Genomic DNA, 20,096 nt, shown 5'->3' with positions numbered 1-20,096 from the left:
AGCAAGTCCCAAGGCTTAGACATTTGGGGGGCAATCTGGTTCTTATTTTAGCTGAAACTAGTTTATTCTCCTCAGAACAAAAGAATGCCAATAATTCAGCAGTCCTTTACACTCCACATCCCCAGCCAGAGTCTTCCTGAGCTCTGAGAAACAGCACGGTGTGGCTCAGGGAGATTAGAAAGAGAGAGAGGACCTGGTGGTTGGCGAGGCATCTGGCTTTAATTGGTCTCGTTCTTTATTCTATGGGACCATGCAGCCAGGAGTGCACCGAGGACCAAGTGAACCTCATGACCTAGAGCCTTTGGGGCCAGACGTGCCCACAAAGGTGCGAGTCACGCTCCAATGAGAACTGGGCTAGCAGGGGAGAGGGCTCTTTTTGTTAAAGACCAGGAACGCAATACTGGATCAAGGCCTACATGCGAAGGAGTCTTCCTGCAGAGCATCCCTAGAGTCTGTTTTTCTTAGGAGATCACAGGCACCGAAGAGGATTGGTGATACCACACCCAGTGATTAACCCGATAACCACCTATAAAAGAGTAGGATACCCCAAGACTCCTGGATCCCATCACAAACCCAAATATGCCTGCCGTTTATAATTATATCTCAGTCTTTTGGAGGCTTTGGAAAGTCCTTATTTTTCTAGATGGAAGAACTTTTATTGTTTTAAGATGACTCTAGAAAAGATGACCCATGTGAGTCATTTCAGTTAGCCTCATCGTAACTCTCTCCAACTTTTTTCCTCCCCCCTTCTTCCCACCCTTCTTTTCTTCTTTCCCTTATTCAATTGGTCAACATATAATCACTGAGTATTTAGTCATGTACCTGGTTATCCTGGGGCACTGGAGAATATAGCGATGTATCTGTCAGGATGGGCTCTGTTATGTTGCAGTAACAAACAATCCCAAGAACATAATGTCTTAAAACAACAAAGACTTATTCTCCCCATGCTTCTTATCCATTGTGGATTGCAAAATGATATGTGAAAGCAGGAAAATAAAGGGGATATATTGATTATATCCTATATACCAATAAAATGTCAGCTCGTCTGCCCACACTATCTCATTTAATTTCTACAACAGCCATACAAGATGGGAAACTGAGCTCAGAGAAAAATTAGTAATGAACTCAAGTTGACACCTGCCCTATAGTAGATGCTCTATAAACATTAGCTGCTTTTACTGTCATTGTTAGTATTATTATTATTACTGAAAAGGAGGGAGAGCGGTTGGGGGCAGTGTATTCCACACAGAATTCCAGGTGGAAAAGTATGTTCAAAGCAGGGGGGAAAGTTAGGAGTGCTCTAAAAATAGGAAAGAGCTCTCCTCTGGCAGAGAGCCTTGAACTCTTAGGAGGCCTGGGACCGCTCTGAGACTCTAATGAATATTATGGACCCACCCCCCCGAAACATGTACATACACACAAAGTTTGCACAAAAGCCCACCCAAGGATTCCAGAATAATAAATAATAATGGTGACCATATAATGCTGGCGCAGTTGTGTTCCAGGCTCTAGCCTAAGAACTTCACACAACTTATCTCATTTAATCCTTATAGCAACCCTAAGAGGTAGCTACTGCTATTATTTCCTCCTTTATAAACAAGGAAGCTGAGAGTGAGGAGTTAAATAACTTGCCAGAGGTCACACTAAAATGTGAGAGTAAAGTGACATTGCTGGGATTCAAACCAAGCTGGCTCTAGAGACTAAAGTACAGCCACCTACCACACCCTGCGGCCTCTCAAGACCCCGCCTCCTGGAGGGGTACTGAACACCCCACCGGCATCCAGAGGAGACACTTGCTCTTACAAGAGCAGACCCTTCAACCAATCAGTCAAGAGCAGGGGCTGCTTGTTCCTCTACCTGACGCCTGCAGACCAAGCCCTTTTCCCAGCATGACCACCAGAGTAAAAACCACTTGGGTCTACAGCCAAGCTGGTTGAGAAATGACCAGTTCCAGAGGTGTTACTGAGACCCAGGTAAGCCCTTTGAAATAATGAGCTGCCTCACTCAGGCAGAAACCCCCTCCCCACCCGTCTCCTCACCACCTTTCCTGCAAAAATTCCTTTTCCACCTCCGAGTATCAGCTGTATTGGTGGATTAAGCTCTTGGCTGCACTACTCCCTCAGGGATGCTACCAATCCTTCTCCATTAAGCCCAGCAGTGTAACAAAGAGGAGAGGCCACAAGCTGTGGGAAGGTCTCAACTAGCAGAGACAGGTAGCACACCCACAATTAATTACACACATTTACTGGAGAGCCGGTAAGCAATCAATGTCATCAATGATTTATTCCCTAATTTGCTTTGAGTATGCACCTCATAAATCCATAATAGAAAATGGCATTAAAGCACTGGTGTTAACTGTCAGCAAAAGGCAGGGCACCGATCCTTTTCATTAAAAGAGTGTGTGTGGTGAATACGTCCATGTGTTATATTAGATATGGTACATTTTTAAATTGCTTTTTCACATCAAAAGAAATGCTAGGAGTTTGGAAGAAGAAGAAGAACTGTAAATTCACAGTGAGCGGCAAGAGTCCTGGCATTCCTGGGTAATGCCTGGAAATTTGACATGGAGCCTCATCCACGAGCATTCTGGGAATGGAGATAATGTTCTCTGGTTCCAGGCCAGGCTAAATGAGGCCAGGAAAAGAGCCATTGCTGACACTCCATCAGAGAGACATGGAACACAGCGAGATGCGGTATTGTATCTTTTTGGGTACCAGATCAAATTTATTCTATCTTTCCTAAGGAGGTATATATGGACTATGGAAATTAAGTGTTTATCCAAAATTAAGACAGTCAAGGTTAGTAATGCTATCCCCCTCCTTCAAAGTTCTGAGGATCAGATGTTTTTAGATAAGAAATCATCAAAAATTAATATTAAAACTCTATTTAATACAGATTAAATAATTCAATCTATTAAATATATTAAATCTAATTGCTATTTGCTTGGGTGAGGAAGAGAAGAAGCCATTACACCGTAGCATGAATTTCAATTTCAGTCTTGGCTGAAAATACCAGTTGTTAACAATGAATGGCACACAGAGAAAACACACTTTTACACCTGGTCTTAGCCAAATGGCCAAGAAACCATAGGAAATACACTTATAAGAGAGGAAACTGTTCCTTGTGTGTAGGGACACCCACGTCTCAAGGAGAATACAGACTGTTAGGCTTCTAGCCTAAAAGCCATGAGGCTCCCATGAGGTGGCAGCTGTGGGCGAAGAGGCATCAAGGGTGACTAGACAGGAGCACAGGCTCTGAGTCAGGCAGAAAGGGCTGAAATCCTGGCTCCACTAAATGCCTGCTTTGTGAGCTGGAGAAGAGCACTTCAATCTCTTAGTGTCTCTGTTTTTGTATCTGTAAAAAGGGCAGAAGAATTCCCATAACTTACAGGAGGGTTGTAGGATTACAGAAGATGATGCATGTAAATCAATTAGCAGAGTCCCCTGGCCCATGGTAATGCTCCATAAATGGTCGAGAACAAAATACAACACAGCAAAACACACAAAAAACATAGCTGGGGGGCAGGGTAGGGAGAATAGATGTACATTACAGAGCCCTGCAGTGAGGTAATGAATGGGTGCAGTGTGCCTGAGGGTAGAGTAATTTACTAAAGCAGTGGGGTTGGAAGAAGGGAGAAAGAGGCTGGGGGAGGGAATGGAATTCCTGAGCAAAGAAAGGGCTGCGTGATTTTGGGATGGTCACTTCCCATCTTGAGCTTCAATTCATAGGCAGTAAAATCGGAACTTTGGGCTGGATGACCTCTGGGTCCCTTGTCGGGACAGATGCTGCGTTTGGTTTCTTTGCTGCTCAGTGGTTGTAAAACGGAGGCCCTGGGGAGTATTGAACAACTAGCTACAGTTCTGTGTGTGCCCACGTGCCTGCAAGTGCACCTATGCTGTTCAGAATGTCAGGAAGAAATAGGCAAGGCAGGAGAAAGGGCTGGCAGGGTCTTTAACACCCACTCTGCCTCTGCTGACTCCTTATTCCTCTCCGTCTGCAAAGCCCTTTTTAACCCTTGATCTCTCTCTCCCTGCAGAAATTCTTCCATATCTCTTTCAGGGTCTGAAGGAAAGGGCACCCTCCCTGGAAAGTCACTTATGTTTCTCTCAGATAGATGCAGTCTCTCCCTCAAGTCCCCCTGCAGCCTGCTGTGCTTCTCTGGTGCCGTTCACTGGATTTTGTTTTACAGCCCCTGCCCAGATGCCTCCTCATGGGTACGGGCTTATTCACCCCACCGCCTGCTCCACGACAAACCTGGGGCTCATGACCTCTCCCTGAAAAGCAGGGTGGTTAAGAGCTCTGGATAAGACAACCTGGCTCCATCACACCTACCTAGGTGACCTTGGGCAAGTTACTTAATTCCTCATGTGGCTCCTCACCTGTAAAATGGAGATAATAATTCTCCCACTTTGCATCAGATCCCTGTCAATGAGCTCGTGGTAGCCTGTCCTTTCCTTTGTGGCACACACTACCGATGCAGTTAGGTCAACGGTTAGGTAATACGTGTTTGAATATCTGTCTTCTCTGTTAGAATACAAGCTCCACTGAGGCGGAGCCCACACCTGCATCATTCACTGCTTTATTTCAAGTTTCTAGAAGTTGGCTGAATGAGTGAAGGGATGAATGAACAAATGAGCATATGTATGAAAGAATTATATCCTTGTCATATTCTTCTACTAGATGGTTCATCCCTTGAGGAAAGCTTGCATTTTTCTCAACTTTATACCCCTCACAAGTACCAAACATGAAATAGGTGTTGAACGTGAAGCTGAACTGAACTAAAGGGCCTGCTCTGTGGAGGGACAGGTACACTCTGGGGAGCAGTGAGAACTCTCCCCCCATAAATTCTCAGTGTCCTTCTGAAGTAGGCCAGTTTCTTCCTGCTGCTTTTGTTTCAGCTTCTCCACCTGTGAAAGCAGAGTAACTGGCCCATGACATGCAAACACTACATCACCAGACCTCAGGCTGTCAGCTTGGAACCCAGGGCAAACCTTATCCAGTTCCCATGACCTCATCAAACAAAATCATGGGGCAGGGTAGACCCCACCCTCACTCTAGCTCACTGGCATGAACACGCAGCAGACATCAGGGCAGGACCGTCCTTGCTTATTCAGTGGAATTGCAAGTCTCAGCCATGCTGATAGTGTTTTATAAAAGATATTTGTGTTGACTTACACGCCACTGCTTCAAGTAAACCCACTTTAGACACACTGAATCTGAGAATCTGCACTTAAAGTACATGGATTTAAAAATATTTTTTTTAATTTTGGATCTGCCATATCCAAACATTTGCAAGTAAGGTGGTATTTATTATCCTCTCATATAACTGTATAAAGCATTGAACCCGAGACCTGCAAAAAATCTAAAAGACCATATACACGCAAAACTATAAATATATGCTTGTAGATACATTTCCATTGAGATATGCATTCACTGTCCACCCTGTATCAAACACGGTGCCCTGTGTGCCAAGGAGTACAAATACAAACATAGACCTGAGACAGACACAACTCCCAGTGATGCTACTCATAAGCAGTGGAAGTGGTGACAAATAATAAAGTATCTTTGGATGCAAATAATAGGAAATGCTAATTCATACTGACTTCGATAATTTGGAAATGCAGCAGCAAGTCCAAAGGCGGGATAGGTTTTAGAATTGGGTGACAATTCTGAACTTGCGGTTGACAATAACATCAAGTACCTAGATCCTTTCCACTTCTCTGCTCTGCATTTTCAATATTGCCTTCTGCCTCAGTTTAGGGAGTTACTTAATTCTTCTGTGCCAGTTCCAGATGTGACACCTGGACATGACAATTTCCAGAGGCAAAAATGAGGCTATCTCTTCTGTTGTCTTATTTGCAGAAGAAAGGAGACCTTTCCCATAAAACCTCTCTCCCATCTCGTTGTCCAGACCCAGGTGACATTCCCATCCCTACCCCAACCACTGGCAAATGCATCTGGGACCACCATGGTAAGGATTTATTCCTGAGGCTATCGATGTGGTCACTGTTCTCAGAAACATGAAACATGTGGGAGAGGCAGACACCAAAACATAACTGAGACTCTGGAACTCAGGAGAAACAGGATAGACGGCAGGAGGGCAACCAACAACATCTGCTAGAATATTTAATGTTAACTTGGCATTTGATGGTATTCAGATCCTTTTTATACACATGATCACTTGAATATAAACTCCATGAGCTCAGGGATCTCTTGTATGTTTTGTTCGAGAATGTATCACAAACACACCTGGCATATAGAAAATACTTAAGAAATATCTGTTGAATGAATGAAATATTGACCACATTATTGCACCCTCATTTTTCAAATGCAGAAACAAGTTGAGAGTGGTTATGTGGATCATCCAGTTACCTACCCAGCAAATGTCAAAAAAGAAGGATTTGAACTTGTATTTGCTAGACTTTAAATCCAGCGTTTATTTGAATCACTTTGGCTTAACTGCCTTATTTATTAGAGAGGTACAAAAACCGTGTTCTGGAATTCCCAAGGACATAGGTATTAATTCCTACTGGGAAAGTTAGGAGACTTCATGGAGAAAGCACATATAATTTCTATACAGAGTTCTAAATACACACATTCATACAGGTAATAACAAATACTTTTCTAGCTGGGATCAAGTCCAAAAGTCTAACTTTTCATGCAATAGTTACAAGCACATAACCTGTATATGATCATTAAAAAACCCACATTTTTTCTTTTAAAACCCTTGTGCTATTTTCAGCTACTGTGTTTAACAGCAACCCTCTGGGTTTTTATCAGCTTCTACCTTGATATGTCAACATTTACTCTAAGTTATAAAGTGAGATTGGAGAATGAAGCAGTGGACAGGAGTAGAGGCCCAGGGGGGTGGGGGAAGAAGAGGGTGCTTTTTTATACACAATAGAGACAGCCTCTCAGCTAATGTGATACTTGAGCAGACCTGAGGGAAACGAGAGTGTGAACCCAGCAGTCATCAGGGTGAAGAACATTCCAGAATGAGAGAACAGGAAGCACAAAATCCCTGAGACAGGGGAATGCTTAGTATGTTTGAGGGACCGTGAGGAGGTCAATGAGAGCAGAACAGGAGTGAGGGGCTAGAAGGCTAGCGGGATGTGAGGTCAGAAGTGTCCGGAGCGTGTTGATGAGGTTTGTAGCCTTGGCAGGCAAGGCCGTGGCAGGGGTGATGGAGGAGTATGATGCCCCCTCCAACCAGCCTCTCTGAACTCCATCTGGTGAAAGGACACATCAGCAAAGGCCGTCACATAACGTCCACAGGCACAGATGCTCGGCATCTGAGAGAAGCCGTGTGATGTAGCAGTTACAAGGCTGGATGGACCGGGGAGTCAAAAGGCCTGTGACAGAACCCAGGCTCTGTCAGGTGCTCACCGTCACATACTTTGTCCGTGGGCAAATGATGTAAGCTCTCGGAGTGTCAATATTTTCATCCTGAAATGTGACTGTCGTACCTACTACATATTGCCATGAGGACTAAGAGAAATGATGTGTGCAATGCAATTAAAACAGTGTCTACTACCAAACACAAAACAGATAGCTAGTGGGAAGCAGCTGCATAGCACAGGGAGATCAGCTTGGTGCTTTGTGACCACCTAGAGGGGTGGGATAGGGAGGGTAGGAGGGAGGGAGACGCAAGAGGGAAGAGATACGGGGACATATGTATATGTGTAACCGATTCACTTTGTTATAAAGCAGAAACTAACACACCATTGTAAAGCAATTACACTCCAATAACGATGTTTAAAAAAAACCACCAACAACAGTGTCTGGCACGCAGCAGATGTTCAATTAAAGCTCACCTTTGTTATTACCACCGTTACTCCTGGTACTATTCACTGGTGTCCATGCAGCATGGCAGAAAGACTCACTAGGTTAGGCTCTTCCCAAGTCGGGCTAACTATTCAAAACTGAAAGGAGGCTTCCAGAAACACAAGCCACTTGCACCTGCAGAAAGAGCAATGCTGTCCCTTAGTGAAAGGCAGGCAGCCGCACAGGGCGACTGAGAAGCTGGCATCCCTCCATGTGAGTGAGGCCTGAGGAGCAGGGGAGGAAGAACAAAGCACCCTCTCTGACAGCCCCACGACACTCCCTGGGATTCCACACCTAATAAGCTCTTCAGGGCGCTCTCTCAGCTTCTCGGGCGCAGGCTGTTTCCCCTGCGTGTTCTCTGAAGAGCCAGATGTGACTCATCCAGACCGCACACCTGGGCCTGTGGTTTGGGCCGCGGCAGAGGGCAAAGGAGAAGGGAGCTACCGTAAGGCCAGGGATGCACGCGGGAAACCCTGGAGTGGGAGACCCCAAGGCTGCCTGCCTGCAAAGCCTTGCCTCCCTACACTGTCTCCAGTAACATGAAGGGGTCCGTTTGTCCTTCTTAAACTGGGTCCAAAGAGCTTCACCTGGGATGAGGGAAGATGGCTATGTGCTGGAGCCACTGGGGTGTCAGGCGGGAGGGAAGGGAGGATGGGGCAGGGATGTAAAACACACAGGAGGTGCTGAAGGGTGGCTGTTTCCTGTTGGGGCAACACCGAGGCAGAGAAAGGCGTCTCGTTCTACTTGCTGGTCTCAGGCACTTCCTTTCTGACCAAAACAAGGGAAAGCAACATATTTTATTGCTGTTGCACGATACAGTCTAAAAACACATCTCTTGGGCAGTCTTTTATTAAAACTTTATTGTGCATCTCCCCAGCCAGGACCCCTGCTCTTGCTCCAAAAAGGCTCAGCCCTGCCCTGGTCCCAAGCCAACCCTGACTTCCGGTGGCTTCCTTTTAATGCATTTAAAGAAATATGTGAGACCTCCTGTGACCGGCTGGCACAGGGTTGGGCAGCAGAGTGCAAAGGTGCAGAAGACGGCCTCCACTTCCACATCTCGTAGTCCAGCCCCACTCCCCACATACACATACCCCCCGCCTCAGGCCAGTGGGCTTCTTCTTAAGCTCTGGGTTCAACCTCAGCGTTTCGGCTTGCCAGCTGTGGGACCTCAGGCAGGAAATGTATTCTCTTAGAAACTGCTTTCTCATTTGCAAAATGGGAATAATCACTCCCATCCTGCCCACCTCATCATGGTAGCTGTGTAGCCTTGAGACAACAGTCACAGAAGACTTGGAAGAAATGAAACATTATATAAAATGTGGACACCAAAAAGGGCTTAAAACTCCTCAATCGGCATAAATAGCAAATATGCGGGGCTTTAGGCGTGACACGATCCCTCCCAGAAGGCATCACTGGTGGAGGCTCTATAAGCCTGCAGGGTCCTTATCAGCTTTATTCCAATGCTGATGAAATTCCCTGGCCACATGTAAGGGTCTAAGAGACCACCCAGAACCAAAGCAAGTAGACCCAAACACCTACACAGCTTCCTTCCTGGCTCTCCTCGAGTGACTTGTTTTTACTGGAACCTAGTTTCCTCTTCCTGTCTGGGAAACTCTGTTTACGACATCTAGCTCTGTAAGGAAAGCAAAGAAGAAAACTCTTTCCACCAACCAGCCTTGGAATTTCACCAGGTTACCCTTCTAACCTGAACCAAAATAGGCCATGACTCATCACTTGTGCTTGGGGGACCCCATTTCCCATTTATCTTCCCAGGAGATCACATCCTGCATGATTATCAGTAAAAAGCAAGCTGCAGGGACGCCTCCGTGGGAAAAAAAATTAGGAAAATAGTTCACTTTTGGAAACTCCATCTTCACCACACTTCCTTACAATATCCAAGCTCCCTGCAGGCAATTCTCCATCATCTTATCTTTGTCTAATCCTTTAGCACTCTCCTATCGACTGAAAAAAATGCACTTGAGGGTCGTGAATATTTTATTTGGGGCAAAATGAGGACTATAGTCCAGGAGACAGCATCCCAGATAGCTCTGAGAAACTGCTCTGAAGACGCAGGGGGGAAGGTCAGTATACATGTGATTTTGGTGCAGGGGGAGCACATGCCATCAGGCACACATTCTTCGCAGAAGGTTTCTGCTACTCTCGTGAAGGTTACTGCTAGTCACGAGGCGCAACGTCACCATGAAGGATTTTAGTGCTTTTCTAGATACGAGAAGATGCAAGAATTGGGCTCATAAAATCTTCTCCTGAAAATATCTGACCATCTGATGACCTGTTCTGCCAGTTTTTCCCAGAGCACAGAGGGCCTCATTCCTGATCTGAACGCCTTTCAGGGGGTGTTGATGGTCAGCAGCTGCAGCGGCTCATGATTTGATCCTTGTAGAGGTAGCTGGCAAGTGCCCGTTTGTAGGTGACACTCCCCGCTGCTGTCTGCTCATCCAAGTCTAACTGTCCTTCAACGCTCACCCCTTCACCTCAAGTCGACAAACTCTTGGCTGCTTGACCCTGGACACAGCTCTTCGAATTTTAGTTTCCTGGCCTGTAATAATGGCCGTCATAGATGACAGTGAGAGAGCACTTTGCATTTGCCACAGATTAGTTCATTTCATCCTCCAAAGAAGCCTGCAGATGGAAACCGAGTCACAAGAAGGTAAGTGATTTGCCCAAGGTTAACACACAAGGGTCAGAGCCAGGATCTAAACACAGGCAGTCTGGCCCATGTTTTTAACCAATACACTGTAGCCACCCACCCGATCTGTCAGCATGTTTTGAGGGTTACAAGAGATAGCTGGAAAATAGTAGGCATTTAATAAAATATTGTTACATTATTGGATGAAAACACATGTCAAAGTACCCGTCTTAGTTCCTGGTCCGTAACAGGCCTTCCAATTGTGTTCGTTCGCTTCCCTTCCTCCCTCTTCCAAAGCAACTCTCCTGACCATGATCTTCCCCTCGGTAGCCCAGACGTGCCATTTGAAGGTTACTCCAGAGAGAGTTACAGTGCTTGACAAACTCTTCCAGGAAACAGAGTCTTCTGAATAATGTGAATCATTGAGGTGGGATCTGCCATGTTCTAGTTGGTGCTTTCATTCAAAGGCATTCAGCCACGGGCACAGGCGCCATGAGCACAACACAGAGTTTCTATAACCGTTTCCATGAAACCATGATTCTTGGTGAGAAAGCAGGGTTGTTATTTTCCATGAGGGGACTCTCAGTGGAGCAAGATTCCTGCCCTTCCCCGTCATGCTCTCCTGTCTCACTTCGCACCAAGGAGGAGGACAGGTCTACCTAATGATGAGCCTGAGAGGAGAAACTGGGCATGCTCCTCTCAGCCTCTTAGGATTCTCTATTCTGATCTGCCTGCAGAGAGAACACATTCTGGTCTCCTTGGCATCCCGGGGAAAGAGGGCTGTGGTTGTCCAATTATACCAGTGACTACTGGTAAGTATCTAATTCAGGGGGAGTACTGAGTTCCTGCTGTGTCTCTATATCTAGGCAGAGCCAGTCCAAGTTGATCAGTAATAAAAATGTATGTTGATCTCCGTGGTAGACATTAATGCTGTTTGCCAAATAGTTGCTCTTCTCCCCCTTCTGGGAAGAGGCTTGGAGGACACGTCAAGGATCTCTTGTCATAGGCTGGGTCACGTGACTGGATGTGGCCAATATTTGGGCAGTGCAAGTGACATGTGTCAGGTGTGGGATAAGTATTTAAAAGTCAGTGTAGACTTCTGGTTTCTGGTCTGGTGTGTAAGGAACTTAGAAGTCTTCTGTCCGTCTAACAATCAATAAACACCTGAACAAACTGAAACAATCAACAACTCTTCTTAGATCTGTCAGAGAAGGGAAGTCACAGGGCAAACGGCTGCTTCCAAAATTAGAGACAGACAGGTGGATATAGAGAATCACAATCTGCTGGAGAAGAAACTTCCATGGGAAACAGTGCGAAAACTTGAACTGTAATTGAGGAACTGCCGGAGGCTTAGTACAGACCCCACCCCAAGAGAAGGAATTCCAGGGGAACTCACTCATAGGAGCACCTCACCCTTCTGTGAGTTTTACCTCCAGGAACTCTGTTTGGTCCTCCCAGTGAATATTGGAGAAAATTTCTTGCTTCCAGCAGGGGGAGGAAAAAAGGAACCATTGTGAATATGCCAGAACATTTGTTGTTCTTAACAAGGTCTGCCCTCAGGAAAAACTATTTACCATTGCCTCACCGGCTATGGTTAGAGCAAAGCCTAGCCTACCTGGGGGGAGGGAATACTCAACTCCAGCCCCCTCCTTCCCTCTAGTCCCACCTAAGGAGGAAAAACTGAGAAGCACTGGTGAGATTCACAGTCCAGTGGCACAAGCTCACCAAACCACTGAGACTTAATCCGCGGGCTATAGAATGATCACCCTCTCTCCTCTCCCCATGCCCTGCCGCTACATCATTAAATGCGCTACCTACCGCATTTACCATAGTTCCTTCCACCTAGTACATTATGTCTGCATTTCAACAGAAAATTATAAGACATTCTAAAAGGCATCAAAATGAGCCAAAAAAAAAAAAAGCAAAACACACAGTTTGAAGGGACTGACCAAGCATCAGAACCAGAGTCAAATAGGTCATGGGTGTCGGAATTATCAGAACAGGAATTTGAAACAATTATGATTAATATGCTAAAAGGTCTAATGCATAAAGTACCTGTTAGTCCATCATGACCAGAGGTAGAAGTTCTACCACTGCTATTTCACTTTTTTTGTCACACAATTAGCAGCTGGGCTGCCCTCACTACAAACAAGCTAGTTTTGGTGTGAGAGTCACAGCTATGAACCACATGGGGACCCTGGTTTCTCATGTATCATCAACAATTCACATTTCATATGTGCTTGGACACGTGTGTCATGGCGGAAGCTGCAGGCCAAAGGCACTGATAGCAAGATACCCTCTAATAACTAGAGGTTACGAAATATTTTGAGGTCTGACACAGTTTGCTCACAGCATGTGTATTTATTAGCCTTTGCTTCTATTACATCAGTGGCTGTGTGTGTGTGTGTGTGTGTGTACACATGCATGTAAGGGCTTTGAGGTGAGTGGCAGGAAGTCAATGTACACTACTTACCATTTTGTAACCTACTTTGTGACATGTGCCAAATAACTTAAAATACATGACGACTGCTAATTTTGACAATGACCGTGAAAAAGAAATGCAATTCTCATGCTTCTTTTACAGAAACTGAGTTCAATGGCAAGTCCCCCAAGGCCATGCAGTGGATCTGTGATGAAGCCGAGTTTTGAGCACATTATCTGTCCCTCTTCAAAGCTGCATGTACTTAACCAACACGTTCTCCTGGCTTTTAATATTTCACTTCCTGCTCTGCCTGGAAAGATGGTCAACACATGGCTGGGCCTCAATAAATACTTTTGCATTAACTGAATCTTAAGATAGATTACTATCAAAACTAGCTGTGTCCCCAGCACTTACCTCCATCGCAGTGCCTAGCACATAGTAAATGTTTAATAAATAATTTTTGCTTTAATATGCATTATTACATCTAAATAGGACATAGTGCTATAGAGTGTGATGACATGCTTAATAATGGGTAGCATTTTATATGTCTATTTGCAAGCCTTATTTGTCTATTTTAATATAGTGTGATGTTTTCATAACGAAAGATAAAGCACAGCTGAATGGAAAAGAATACTTCCTTTGACCAATTCTTTCTTCTGAACCGAGGAAGCCTAATTACTCAGCCTAGGAGATGCTAACTTCAGTAATACCTACTACCTCCTTGCACAGATAGAACATACAAACATTCTGAGAAAACAAACAGCCTAGGGCAAGGAGAAGGGAGAGGAAAGAGAATCTTGTTTTTCCAACTTCAGTGTCCATTGACTTTATCCTGTCAAGAACATTTGGATGGTTTTATGGCGAACTAAGGCTGTCCCACTCTTAATCTATATAGGTTCCTGGAGGTTGGCCCCATCCTCACTCACCACCACCCCCAAGTTCCAGGAGTGGGCATATGACCTCCACCTGACCTTCTGATCTACTACCCAGCTTTATGACACAGTGATTTTTTCTGTACCTAATTTGTTCCGTTTTATGTTTTATCAGAGCTAGCTCAGTGTGGTTTAATTCAAGGACCTTCAATGGAAACACTGAGAAAGGAAAGTTTTCTTTTTTCTGGACTAGAACCTTGCAGGAGAAGCCTGGAGATGCTGACAGCCACCTCATCACACCAGGAGGGAAACGAACTGAGAATGTCACTGATGCAGAAGAAAGCTGTCATTTCTAATGATAACATTTAGGCCTGTAGAACCAGCCTCTCTTGAACCAAAATCTACTCAAACTCATACAGGTAGCCGGACAAATTCCCTTTTACGCTCAAGCCAGTTTGAGTTTCTATCATTTGCAACCCAAGAATTCTAAGAGGAAGGGGACCAAACAGTTTCTGTGTCCCACTTGCCTGGGGAGGGAGTATCACTTCACTTAATTGCAGGAAGTATGTATTAGTCTTCCCCATGTGATAAATAGGCAAACAAAGACCCAGAGAAGTTAAGAAACTAGGCACACATGACTAGGAAGTAGTTGAACTTGGATCTACTCCTATCTCTTTCTACCTCTAAAAACCTAGGTCCTTTCCACTACTGAACGCAACAGGAGCAAATTTCTATGAAAAATTACCCTTTCTGGTGGGATGTGTAGAAAGCACACTAAACAAGAGAGACCGATGCCAGCTTTTTTTTTGTTTTTCTGGGGAGCCTGGCTCACCATACCTCTCCTATGACTCTGAGCACTTTTCTTCTCTGAATCTCAGGAAGTTTTTTGTTTTTGTTTTTTGGTCTGTAAAACCATGGGGTTTAGATAACCATGGGCCTAGATACTCATGATCCAAGTTCTTTCCATCCCTAAAAATGTAAAATGTCAATTCTTGACTGTTTTCTTAAAATTCCCAAGTTAGGTGATAGAAGAACCAGACGTTGAAGCAAGCCAATAGGCGAAGGTTCCCTGTGAACCTTTTCTCCTAATTTGGGCAAATGGCTGAGGTATGTGTAATTAAAACTGCAGAAATAACAAGCTTCCGGCCAACTTCTGCCCTCACTTAACCATACTCTCGGGGGTTGATTCGGGGGAGGGGGGCAGCGGATGTTGAACCCAGGGTGGAATTTGGCTTGATATGTGGATTCTTATAATTTCCAAATGATGTCAGTGCACTTATTTGAGAGACGGAGAAAGTGCTGAGTTTAGTCTATTTACCTCCATAAAGAAAAACTGGAAACCGCTGGGCTAGGGCCAGTGTCGACCAATGTTATAAAGCTAAGAACACTCTTGGCAGGGCAAAGTCATTCGGGGACGATCGTACCCAATTCATGTCGATTTATGGTTGCAGCCTTTCTTTCTGATTATAGTTTGTTCTAAGATAGGGAATACCAGCCCTGTTCTTGTCAACTGGCTCAGAGAAAATGAATCTGCTAAAAAGTTTTGTCATCCGTTGGTCCCAGAACCACTGAGGTTATAGAAATTTCAACAGCAGCTAAGAGAGGCCAGAGTTACGTACTCATTCAACAGAAAGACAGCAAGCTATTGAAAAAATCTGTCTAGTTAATGCAACTCAAAATAGAGTTTGGGTTCTAATTAGCCAGATAACGTCTTTGCATTCCTGTGTCCTTTCGCCTTTGAGTTGCCCTCTACTAGGAGTTCTAGGCAGATCTTGGATGATATTAAGATGGTATATATCCAGGGGACCCAAGAATTCCAACCTTCTATCTTGCTCACCCATCCCGTCCCCCAGGGATTTCCTAAGGTGATAAAGTATGGTCAGGGTAGAGTGGGATGCATGAAGTAGGTGGCCTAGGTTTAAATCTTGCTCACTCACCAGTGAGAAAACGTCAGGCAACTTTTTCACCTAGGAAAAAAAATGGATAATAATAGTACCTTCTCACAGGGTTGTTACGAAAATAAAATGAACTACTTTATTCAAAACACTCGCTGTGTGGCACCTAGTATGCACTCAATAAATGCTAGCTGTTAGTCCTGAAGGTGCTATACACACAGGAAACAAGACCAGATGTATACAAGGTAAAACTTCATTTTTATTGGGATCAGTATCTGATGCTCCAGCATGTGGCACTCTGGTAAGCAAACTGGTCTAATTGCTTACAAAGGCTCCTACCTCCCAACTGCAACTTTTGGGTATTATGGGTATTAATCACCTTCTGGATGGGCCAGATGATCCAGGGGACCAGGGTTTTCATGACAACTTTTAGGAAGGCATGCCAAGAAAACAAAAGGCAGGATACAGTAGTCAGACACTGAGGGATCTGGGCTCAGCTTAGGGATATCACAGCGAAACAGCAGCAGGCAGCAGCAAAGGGAGGAGAAAACTACTTGACGTTTAAAATATTAATGACCAGGTTCATCAGCAAACACAGCCTGGGCAATGTCCCAGAATTCGGCCCATCCGATAAGCAGCTCCTCATCTGGAGGAGAGCGGGGCAGAGGCAGGAAAGGAAACAGAAGGGGACTTAGACAGCCTCCCCCACTCCCAACCCCCTTACTTCAGTGATCCTCAAAATGCAGTGGCTGAACCATCATCAGACTCACCTGGGATGTTTGCTACATGCAGATTCCTGGACTCCAGGCAAATATACTGTGATGGTTAATTTTATATGTCAACTTGACTGGGCCATGGGATGCCCAGATATCTGGTTGAACATTATTTCTGGGTATGTTTTGTGAGGATGTTTCTAGAAGAGATCAGCATCTGAATCAGCAGGCTGAGTAAAGCCGATGGCCCTCCCCAGTACTGGAGAGGGGCATCATCCAATCAATCCACTGAGGTCCTGAATCGAACAAAAAGGTGGGGGAAGAGAGAATTCTCTTTCTCTGCCTGACTGAAACATCTCTCTGAGCTGGGACATCAGACTGGGACTTACACTCTTGGCACCCCTGGTTCTTAGGCCTTCGGAGTAAGACTGGGACTGAAATACCAGCTTCCTGGGGCTCCAGCTGGTAGATGGTAAATTGTGGGACCTCTCAGCCTCCATGATCATGTGAGCCAGTTCCTCATAATATCTCTGTTTATATAGAGACAGATACATAAACAGCTATACAAATCTATTTTTTCTATCTGTCTACATCTATATCTCATCAGTTTATTTCTCTGGAGAACCCTGACTAATACACATACTAAAACTGAATCTTTTGGGGTGAGGATCAAAACTCTGTATCCGACAAGTTTCCCAGATGAACTGAAGTTTAAGAATCAATTATCTGTTTCACTGTGAAGTCATCAAAGAGTGGAGGTGGTATCGTAAAATGCTTTCAAGTAGTCCTATTTTTGCAGGAGAGATAATTTATTATGCGGGAGGAGCCATAAGGCCTGGCAGCCACTCCCTGCACTCAGGATGGAAATAGCACTTGGCCAGCTGGTTTGGGTTCTGGTCTCCATCAAGAGCTCAGCCGTTCATCACAGGGCTTGCCTGCATCTCTCTTTCCTCCTCTGTCAATATAGGAAAGGAGCTCTCCCCTGCTTTCTTCATAGGGTTCTTGTGAACACTGAAGAAGCTGACGTGTGAAAACCTTTTAAAACTTACATAACCCAAGGAATTATGTATTCCTGTGAACTCAGGAATAACCGCCCTTTCCGCTTCCCCGACAGTTGTGGGGAATCAGGGGTTTGTGTTTTCCTCCACAAAGATCATGTTCACCAGAAAATTACAGACTTCATTTTATTCAACTTGCGGATTCAGTCACAGAATGGATGCCTGTAACTCATGGCAAAGTACCCCACTATTTCAGGCAAAAACTTTAAAAAAAATCCATCTTCTCTCACTAATATCATTAAATAGATACCGCACTGGAACTCTACTGACGGCCCCCTTGAGCCCCAGGTCTGGATGCCCAGCTGTGTCCTTGGTCTCTCCCTCTGGATAGGCCTCTGCTAAAGCCACAGCCTCTCTGTGTGTCCCAGACTGAACTTCTCACTTTCCATCCTGAATAGATTCCTCCTCTGGACTTTCTCATTCCCATTCATGGCTTCGCTGTCCTCCCAGCACCTCCAACTGAAGAGCCTGGAGTCTACTTGGACCTCTCCACCACTGGTCACTCTCCAAGAGTTTCTTGCTCACCGATTTCTTTCTCGAAACTCCCTATCCCTGCCCTCATTCTGGCCCCCATCTATCACCACTTTGGCTCAGACTCATGGCTGTGTAGTAGTTAAACTGTTGTAAAATAAAGTGTAGAGAGTCAGCCCAGAGCAGCCATTCTTAAATAAGTGAACATGACAATAAGACAAAAGACATCACTTATGCTGACACATATGTGTCCGTTGGTTGACAAGACCCAGGAGAAGATTTTGGAGGTTTTCCCCTATGGAACCTCTGCTTTCGAACATACTTAGGGAAGCTTCTAGCTGAAACGAGAGCAGCATCTCTCCTGGGAACACTGAGATACACAGAATGATTCTGCTTGTTTAATCTCACCACTGTTGGATCCCTTCCTGAAAATAAACTACATTCCATGGAGATTTGGGGGTTATATTTTTGTCCCACAACAACAACCCCCTAAGGATGCAGGGCAGGAAGCTGGAAGGAGCTGGTTCACAATGGAATCCCTGAAGCATTATGATGGCCCTGGCCTGCCGCCCTCTGGACTTCTGGTTGTGTAAGATGAATAACTCCCTTCAAGCCATCACTAGTCAACCTTTTTGTTGTCTGTGATCAAACGTAAGAGTGAAAAGACGGAGCTGGAACTTAAGCCCGAGTCTACCTGAGGCCAGCACCTGTTCTCTTAACCGCTACTCTCTACTGTGGTTTATCCAAGGCAAGAGCTGTACAAATGGAGAAGAAATGAGATGTCCTAACATGGCCAGAGAAGGCTTAGCTGACAGCTGGTATCCTGCTTTGAGATTCCAACCTGGATGACCATTCTGGGAGGTACCGTCCATAGCTAGTCAACTCCAACTTTACAGCCATGTTGAGCACGCTAGGAGCTAATTTGGTCGTGTCTTAGGGATGGGGTTGGAGTATGACAGCGATTTGGTTTTCAAAACTTTGCCAGGGGCCATTCCTTTCCTTTGACTGTTCCCCAGGCCTTCAAACCTGCACCTCTGCCTCAGGAAATTTTATGAAATCAGGATCTCAGTAACTGAAGGCATGGTCTCCATCAACATTTGAATCAGATGGTCCTTCCACTCTGGGTGATAGAAAGGAATTCTCTTTGCTTTGTGTCCTAGGAAATAAGAGGCCCTCATCTAATTGGATCTGTATCTGAATCCTGCAGCCTGGCACCAAACAGGAAACATGGATGAAAATAAAAAATTATGGTGGGCAGTTTCCTACTAATCAGACAGGGCGTGCCTAAGGAGTCAGAATGAAAGAAAATATCATGGCAGAAAAAAGGAGGCTGGGAGAGCTGGAGAGAGGAGCCAGATGACTGATGGCAAAGGAATGCAGCGTCAGCTTTTATCAGGTTTGACATAGCATCCGGCCTCGCTGCAGGTCCCATTCTCAAGTGTTTACATTTGTCACATCTCTTTTCCTTCCAAACAAAAGATGCTTGACAGTCTGAATGGGTAATTTGTAAGGTGCCAGAGTTCCTCAGCCATCCGTGCATATACATTTTGGGATGAGGAGAGGGCAAGTGGAGGGCAGCAGCTACATTTTGGAAGCAATGAGGCCGTGATACCACTGAAACCTGCCTAGCGCAAGAATAACATATTGGGAGCCATTCTCCCCATCGTGCAAAACTTAATTAACGACTCTCTCACGCACTTCAGAGGCCCGTGTGCACCAAGCCCAAGACTTCAAGAATGAGTGGTAAAGCAGATCTGCAGGAAAATTTAGTGATTTTGACTTTCTGCCCAGGCTAATAAACTTCTTCGTGTTTGCAAAACTCTCATTTCAGGTTTGGTTGTCCGGGCCTTACCTATTACATGAAAAATAGGTTGACATTTCTCCCCTCAGGTGTTTAGAGCAATTAGGGATTTGTCTCCATCTCTGCAACAGAACTAAGAGCAGGTATGTGTGTGGGTGGTGTGAGCATGGGGTACAAGGCTCCACTGAACCTTGCAGTCTTGACTGGAGTTTTGGCCACAATAGCTGGACCTGAGCCAATTTATTTCAGCTTTGCAAATAACCTCAAACGGTTGATCAGCTACTTGTTTGTTTTAATCACACTCACCATCAGAACACCAAACCCCCTCAGCTCAGCCAATCAGCATATTTATTGGAGTTACTGTTCCGAGCAGACACAAGACATGACTAAGAC

The sequence above is a fragment of the Delphinus delphis genome, chromosome 11, assembly GCF_949987515.2.
Source record: "Delphinus delphis chromosome 11, mDelDel1.2, whole genome shotgun sequence".
Taxonomy (NCBI): domain Eukaryota; kingdom Metazoa; phylum Chordata; class Mammalia; order Artiodactyla; family Delphinidae; genus Delphinus; species Delphinus delphis.
This window is presented reverse-complemented; position numbering follows the sequence as displayed.